At 32.5% G+C, this 6,706-nt stretch overlaps 1 long non-coding RNA gene across 1 annotated transcript; it reads right to left on the bottom strand.

The window, feature by feature from the left end:
• Window positions 1-751: 751 nt before the first annotated feature.
• On the bottom strand, window positions 752-3,316 carry LOC124886591. Its single transcript, XR_007043965.1, has 4 exons — window positions 2,951-3,316; window positions 2,460-2,545; window positions 2,100-2,213; window positions 752-2,015 (listed from the first exon to the last, which is right to left on the bottom strand). It is a non-coding gene; the product is annotated as an uncharacterized LOC124886591 (long non-coding RNA).
• Window positions 3,317-6,706: the final 3,390 nt, after the last annotated feature.

The raw sequence follows: 6,706 nt of genomic DNA, 5'->3' as shown, positions 1-6,706 counted from the left end.
CCATTTTCCATAAACTTGTTGCACACTCGGTTTAACGTAGTTATGGTTATTGTTCCATTGTCTGTAAATCTCTCTTCACATATTGATTACATGATTTTTCCTTTGTCAGTACTAGGCTTTTATCCATTGCAGTTCACATAGTCAGATTATATTGAACTTCTTTGTCAAACAGGCATGACCTCTTACTCCTGTTCACCCATTTTTATTATTTTTAAATTAATAAAATCCATTATTCTCTACTTCACGTTGTGTTTACGATTTTCGGTTGCCATTAAAGCACTAAACGTAGGATGTGTGCTTTCACAAAAATAATTGCTCGGGAATATGTCTCATCTGTGTCTCCTCCGTGGTTGCAATCTTGTCGAACATGTTTTATAAAGAGCACAGTTCTGGTTATGCAGAAACATGCTAAAGTTCTATCTCTTCTATGTTGTTTATTGCTTTCGTTTGGAAATTAACTTATTCTCAATTCCCTTATTTGACCATGACCCATTACAGTTTAATTTATCAGGCCATAATGTATCATACTAATGATTGACCAGGTGGCCTAATTCGATCTGGAGTCTTAAATTAAATTTAACAATTAGAAGGTGCCCAATCTGGACGGACAAAAAAAGGTATGCCGTGTTACTATTTCTTAACCAAACATAATCACTTTCGAATCAACACATGTTCTTCACTGTTAATTTTGGAATTCATTTTTGGACGTCAAATCTCCAACATGTTTCACTGGTATGGTAGCAACAACTTCATGGGGAAACAGATGTTTGCAGGCTTGATCTGGAATTTTTAATTCAATTTAACAATCAGAAGGTTCATAGTCCGGACGGATGCCAGCTTCCTTACTTCTACCCCATTCAGGACTAAATGATTATAACCATTAAGATGCAACAGAAGGAATTAAATAGATGTGACATTTTGAAAGTTAAGGTATCCACGGTTATTCCATAGGTCACGCGAAGGTTTTAAAATGATAATATCTTCCTATATCCTTATCTCTCTTATGCTCAAATGTTTCCAGCCCTACAACATCATGCTAGGGAAGAGTCTTGCCTTCAACTCTCACAATCCAGATGGACGGCAAAAGGTATGCCCTATTCATATCTATACGACATCTCATTTATGTTCCACGTGTTTACATAATGTCAAACTTCATTGCTAAACAATTATGCGTTATGCTTATAAATACCTAAGTCCACACTATATGCACACGACAAATAAGAGAAAAACATGTTTATAAGTTCACATGATAGTACAAAATGATATGACTTCACATAATGGCCAAAGATGGTCGTATATGTTTATTTCCCCTTTTCATGTTGTTATACTAGTTGAGGGCCCTATAACACATGTATATCTATTTCTGATGCACTGGTATATTTTGGAACATCCTATTTATGGAGGAAAATTTGCTTTTGAAATTTGGGACTTTAATCCAAGTAAGGCAAGTTTCAGTTTCATTGCCAAGAAAAGTAGCTGTTGCAACATGATAGAGAGAAATTGAGAATAGAAACACAACATAGATTGCAAGAAAGGTGTGGAAATTAACACTCGATGGGAAAATTCCCTTTTTGCAAAATGTCAAATAAAAAGAGATGACGCATCTAAGAAATATTATTTAAATTGAACTTGTCGTGTGAAATCACATGATAAACAACCCAAACGAAAAAAATACTATTCGTGAGAAATCACAGACTAAAATAAAATAAAAAACAGGAACCATCGGGAGTCATTCATCTTTCAGCTATAAATAGCCAAACATAACAAAAAAGAGAATTAGAAAAACGGAGTTGGTAGATTGACTTAAAACTCGCCTATAGGGGAGGAAATTTTAGCTGACAAAAAAGTAAATTTGTAATCTTGAATTTATAAATATAAATTCGATATGCAGTATGGTTAAGGATGTGAAACAAGGCTTACCTCTTGGTAATTGACAAGTTTGGGAGCATTGGAGGCGACTACTATTCGTTATGGATTTAATTGGAAGATTGAGACAACATCTGTCCATTTGCATTCTGCACAAAAAAAAAATACAAACACAGTGTAAAATTTGTTTTATTCTAAGGCAGTAAGTATGGATTAGGTGTAAGAAATAGTACCTATTGGAAACTGTCGAATTTGTGACAGTTGGAGGTGACGATTCTTCGCTAAGGATTTTATAGCATGTTAGAGATTGGTGTCTGTTGAGTTGTGTCCATCAACTTGCATCTTTCCTGATGAGAGTATTGGAAGTGATAATTCTTAGGAAAATTTAAGCAGCGCATGATGTTGTAAGGCTATGGGTTTTTAAAGCTAGGGGTAATTTAGTTCTCTTTAAAAGCAACAAACACAGATGGATGTTCCAACAAATCTCCAACAAAAGCGTAAACCAACCATGTTAGCCCTACTACCCCTACTTAATCAAACCTAGATACTTTCAAAATGAAAATTCTTCTTCATTATCTTACACGTCTTCTTACCCTGGCAGATTACGATCATCACCAGCATTGCCTCTCTTACAATCAACAAGTTCAGATATCATTTCATGGCGCCTACATTTTCGCCCCTGTAAACAAGCTCTATAGTTTAAATTATATATTTTAGGAAGCATTCAATTTATTTGTCCCCAGACAACTATATTAAAGTATATTAGCAGAATTAGTCGTAATTTATCCTTCCTCTGGATATCATAAACAACATAAACAAAACCATTTTCTTTATCCATTATGGTAAAAGAAAAACAGAGCGTTAGATTCGCAGAGTTTTTCCCGTTATCTGTGCCAATGTTTAAGAAAATGGTGAATCCTTAAGTATACAGATTTGAAGTAAAAACTATTAAGTCTTGACAATAAATATGAGTCATTCTTTACTAGGCTCAATTCAAACCTAAACAGCCGTCTCACATATCAAACCATATAAGATCTACTGGCAACAACCAGAGGATTTTATTTCATATTTTCAAACAACTCACAAATATTGCCAATAGAGTTTGTGCTAATGCCTTTCTCCCCCAATTCTTTCTCTACAATGTTCCTTGTCTATCAAATGGCACACCTATATAATAGGCCAAAACATTAGTGCCAGGTGAGGAGATGCGAAGAATGCCATCAAGAGTACAACTAACATAAAAAAAAGCTCTGTGAGCATGACACTGACAATAATCCTTAGCACGCTCAGACCCATCGAAGCTAAAATTATCCGCATTCAAGTAGCAATGAACAATTTTAGAAGCTCGCACTCCACCAAATATCTCCATTACAACTGGTATGAGCCACTAATATCCATATATTGCTTGATTTCGACTAAATCTCATCAGCCATATCAAATTATGTTCACTTAAATATTATCCTTCAACCACATATTTGTACGAGAAGATCTTATATACTAATGCATTACAAAAGCCATGACGTAATCCATTGCGTGCCATCGAATCTACGATATCAGTGAGACCTTAGAATGTGTAACCACTAGGGACCACAACTTGAATTACACTGGAATAGAAAAACTAAATCCAGGAACAATAAAAAAAGGTAACACCATTGAATATTTTATTTTTTAAATCAAATCTTCACCGCATTGTACAGAAAAGAGTATGGGGGTCGACGATTAGCGAACATATTAAAAAGGTAGATACCGAGAGGGTTCGATGATGATACAGAAAAGAGTGAAGTAGATGAGTTCAAGAAACCATGAATTCACTAACGTTTACATCTATACAGGAAGGACTTGTCGGTACAGGTTGAAGTCCAATCAAAACTCACCAATATAAATATGTTGTGCTAATTATATTACGATGACTTATGTAGATATTCATAAAAATAATAAAAGATAAAGTTTTGTACAAGGAAGGCCCATAGATTAAAAATTAAATTACAATTTCATCATTGTAAGTACTCTGAAAAAACCTAATTACTTTAATAAAATCTAATAATCATACACAAAATACAAAATAACGCTTCAAAATTCAAGACAAGCATCACACGTAAAGCAACGCATCTCACACATCTTCTTCCTCTCATTAGTTGCATACTCTGGGAATCCCAAGCGTTGCCATCACTTCATTTCAACATCTATATAACAAAGCAACCAATGAAAATTCATCATCAAAATTCATTTTCTGTGAATAGTTTAAGGTTCGATTAACTTTTTTAGGCACCTTCACAATGCTTTGAATATACACTTTTATATTTTGGCATCATGGGGGTTTGAGCCACAGGTGACAAAAGAATTTTAAAATGAGGTGTCGGTGACACAAGTCATAATTATTAGTAGGAGGTGACAATTACTTTATTATGTATTAAGAAAGTTGGAAAAGTTTTAAAATAACCCATAAGTTTTTAAATTTACACTTTGATCCCAATGTATACCTAAAATAACGGAAAACGGAGGAAAAAAAAGGCATCTTTCTCTCTCTTCTCATCCATTGTTGTTTTCTCTCTCTTAGCTATTTTTTTTGTTAATTGTTTCTGTTTCTGCGGCTTTATTCATCATCTTCTGCTTTATCTTCTTCTTGTCGACCATTTGTTGTTGTTGTTGGTACAGCGCTACTGCTGCGATCTGACCAATTTCTTAGGTCAAATTTTGTTTACTACATCACTTTCCACTTTGACATTTCTTCATAGGTTATTTTGGTAAGTAAAATTATGATTTTTATTCGTATTTATCATCTAGGTACACTTTTGTTTTTCCAACAATGAATAGAACCCCGATTATGAATCCATCACAAGTGTCCACAATTTAAATAGACCAATCATCTGGTGTATCAGATGAGTAATCTGTTGCATTAGACTATTTATCTGTTGCATCATCGTATTATCTATTGCATCAGACGTATTATCTGTTGTATCAGGATGTTTATCTGTTGTACCAGACTAATTATCTGTTGCAACGAATGATTAATCTGTTTGAAACAACACAAATCAACCCCTGCCACAAACCCAACAGATAAATCTTGCTATTGCTACTGGATTCTAAATTATTCCTTTTTACGTCGAATCGTCGAAATATTTGTTGAGAAGATAATAGACAGAATGAAAATTAAATATGGATTAAAACATCAAATATCAAACATAATTTATTTATTAAACAAATAAAAATACATATAATAGACTAAAAGAAAAATAATAGTCTAATTATTATTATTATTATTATCAGCATCATCATTGCCAACCGGCCAATCTTCAACCAGAAGTAGCAAGACCCTCCTCAGCCTGCGTATCTCGCAGACCATTCTTGATCTAACTCCTCCCAATTTTCATTGCAGATCACGAACTTGATTCCAAAGTTCATTCACGGCGTCTTGCAAAAAAGCAACGTCCCACACTGGGTCAGCCATAATCTTATCTTCTAGAGTGTAATATGCCAGACGAGATGCAATAAATAAATAGAGTATGTATTTGAATGAACGATTGAGTAAGGACGGACCTATTTATAGAGGATTAAATTTGAATGAGAGGCAAAAAGGCGCGACTATTCACCTCCATACATTAATAAAATTTTTGATTAAATTAAGAAAATAAATATTGTAATATAAGTCATGAATTTTCAGATTATTATTATTAATTAGTCTTTCAAAGAACCATTTTTATTGAGTTGTGGCAACAGATTCTATATCTATTGCATCAGATAACACATCTGTGACAACAGATATATTATCTATTGCAACAAATATAAAATATGTTGTATCAGATAACATATCTGTTGCAACATATAATCTAACTATTCACCTCCATTTATTAATTACATTTTTTATTAATGTGAAAAGTAATGAATTAATTAAATTAAGAAATATTGTGATAAATCATGACTTTTTAAATTATTATTATTAATTAGTTCTTTCCAAAAACTGCTTTTATTGAGTTGTGACTCGATATAGGTTGCATCAGATAAATCATCTGTGACAATAGATATATCATCTGTTGCAACCATAGTGAACCTGTTGCATCAGATAATTTAATTGTTGCAACATATAATCTACGTTTTTAAAAAAATAACTATATCATCATATCATTAATTCAAATCTGCTTATTTTTTTATTTTATAAATAAAAAAATACCTTTTTAAATTCATAAAATAATAATTATTTTATTATATAATAAATAATTTTAAAAAAAATGGTGAAAAGTGACGATCAGTTATTAAAATTGTGGTTATAAATTATGTTTATTATTTTTTTACAAAACATTTTTCATATTGAATAATTGAAAATCCAAGTCATTCTTTCTTTTCACCCTCTCAATAACAATAATAGCCCTTTTTTATTAATAATCGCCAGGTGCAACATATGATCGATTTGTCATAGCTGATTAACCTCTAACTATTTACACGAATTGCTGCTCAATCCCTACCACCAACCGTCGACATGTTGAGAACAAGGAATAAACAGAATGATTATTATTAAATACTAAATAAGAATTAAAAATTCAAAGTCGACAATAAAATGAAATGAATGTTCATAGATTTTTGAATCCCTTGGGCAGATTTGATATACAAAAGGAGGAAAATAATCGCTAAAATAAAAAACATTACCTAATTATTATTACTACTATTATTATTATTGTCAATCAGACACTTTCATTCATTCGGCAGCCTTGCTCCGAAGTCAGTCAAATATATCTCTGGAGTTCATCAATCAAACTGCCTTTGAAGTTCACGCAAGGAATCGATATGAATATTCTTGTACGAACCTGGATCATCCATATTTATAAGGAGGGACCTATTTATAAAT

This window comes from Capsicum annuum, chromosome 8, assembly GCF_002878395.1.
Source record: "Capsicum annuum cultivar UCD-10X-F1 chromosome 8, UCD10Xv1.1, whole genome shotgun sequence".
NCBI classification, from domain to species: domain Eukaryota; kingdom Viridiplantae; phylum Streptophyta; class Magnoliopsida; order Solanales; family Solanaceae; genus Capsicum; species Capsicum annuum.
Note: the sequence above shows the minus strand (reverse complement) of the source record. Positions and strands in the feature narration are given on the sequence as shown.